Below are 1,986 nucleotides of genomic sequence, written 5' to 3'. Positions count from 1 at the left end.
ATTACATTGAGTGGAACCCACCGAGGGTGATTCCTTGGGTTTTCCTCTTGATGTTTGGACACACGGATACTTGGACTTTACAACTGTTACTTGGAAAGTGATGTGGAGACGGGTTGACCTGGAAGGTGCCCGTGAGATAATTACGAGGCGTGGCCGGGCATTCTTAGCCCTTGCCGCAAGTCCTCGAGACGGGGCAACGGGGTCACCTCTTTCGTGAGTCTCTGCTTGTTACCGCGCGTTCCTAATCCACTACGATTTGGATATTTGATCCGAGGGGCCTCTGGCCTGATAGCACTAACCATCACGTGGGCATAGTATGGGCGTTCTGCGTCGTGTACATCAGCCGAAGCTTAATAGACGTCAGCGACAGAGCGGTGCGCGCCGGGTTGGACTGGTAAGCTCCTGCCTTTTTAGGGAGGTAGCTAGGTCTGCTCACCGGCCGCCCACGCAACGTGCAGGAGTTCCCGGGGAGATGGCCCATGACCCCTGGGGGCATAGGTTTAGTCCGGCGTGCTGGCCTCTCTATTAAGCCTAGGTCGGGTTGCGGCATATTGTTTGGCCGAGGCCGGGCATGACCCTGGAAAGTGTGTCCGGCCGGAGTCAATCGAGCGTGGTGGGTAAGTTGGTGCACCCCTGCAGGGAAGAAAACATCTATCGATAGCCTGTCCTACGGTAACGGACACTTGGAGTTGTATCCCGATCGATACAACTAGAACTGGATACTTGTGATGAGAACTGGATGGAGATGAGGATTTGATTGTGATGATAACTGGATAGTATGGCTCTGGGATTTCTTTCTCACAGGGAGTCGAGAAAGGATCTCCGGCCGAGGTTGATAACACCACTGCTACTTTACCTTATGTTACTCTACTCCCTCTTGTTTGCTGCAAGATGGTGGTTCGAGAAGATGCTAGTCTTCGATAGGACTAGGCCTTCTCCCTATTCTGGCATTTCTGCAACCCAGTCCACATATACAGCCTTCCTTTGATAATTTTGCATATGTAGTGTAGATCCTTGCTTGCGAGTACTTTGGATGAGTACTCACGGTTGCTTTGCTCCCCCTTTTCCCCCTTCTTTCTTCTTTCTGGTTGTTGCAACCAGATGGTGGAGTCCAGGAGCCAGATGCCACCTTTGACGACTGCTGCTTCCCCGAGGGTGCCTCCTACCACGTGACGGACGCCGACGACCAGGAGTAGTTAGGAGGCTCCCAGGCAGGAGGCCTTGCCTTTTCGATCGATGTTGCTTTTGTGCTAGCCTTCTTAAGGCAAACTTGTCTAACTCATGTCTGTACTCAGATATTGTTGCTTCCGCTGACTCTTGTGTATTCGAGCTTATGTATTCGAGCCCTCGAGGCCCCTGGCTTGTAATATAAAGCTTGTATTATTTTAATTTGTGTCTAGAGTTGTGTTGTGATATCTTCCCGTGAGTCCTTGATATTGATCGTACACATTTGCGTGTATGATTAGTGTACGATTGAATCGAGGGCGTCACAAGTTGGTATCAGAGCCGACTGCCTGTAGGTAGCCCCCTTTCCAACTCCTTGGCCGAAGTTGAGTCTAGTCACTGAAAAACTTTTACTAACATTGGCTGTGTGTCTTACGGGCCCACGTCGCCATTGGGTGGTATTAGGATCTTTTATTCCTCATCTATACTCTGGGATTCTGATCTCTCCTTTATTCGGGTTAAATGATTTTTGCTAACTCTGACTCTAGGATCTTGTAACCACTTCCACCCGGAGAGCCCCGACATTATCGATGATCGCTTGCTGCACCAGATGATTCTGCAGTTACTCTGCGATGTTTTCCTGAGACCCCCGTGCCCACTGCTTTGCAGTTCCTGACCACCGATAAGCCCCCATGGATAACATCCTTGCTGTTTGTACCTTCATCCCCAGTTTCTCTTGTTGTTACAAGTTATCCCTAGCACTCTCCATTGTTCTGAGAATCCTTTGTGCCTTCTGCTTTGCAGCTTCTTTTGCACTGCGGA

The sequence above is a fragment of the Triticum dicoccoides genome, chromosome 2A (assembly GCF_002162155.2).
Source record: "Triticum dicoccoides isolate Atlit2015 ecotype Zavitan chromosome 2A, WEW_v2.0, whole genome shotgun sequence".
NCBI lineage: Eukaryota > Viridiplantae > Streptophyta > Magnoliopsida > Poales > Poaceae > Triticum > Triticum dicoccoides.
Note: the sequence above shows the minus strand (reverse complement) of the source record.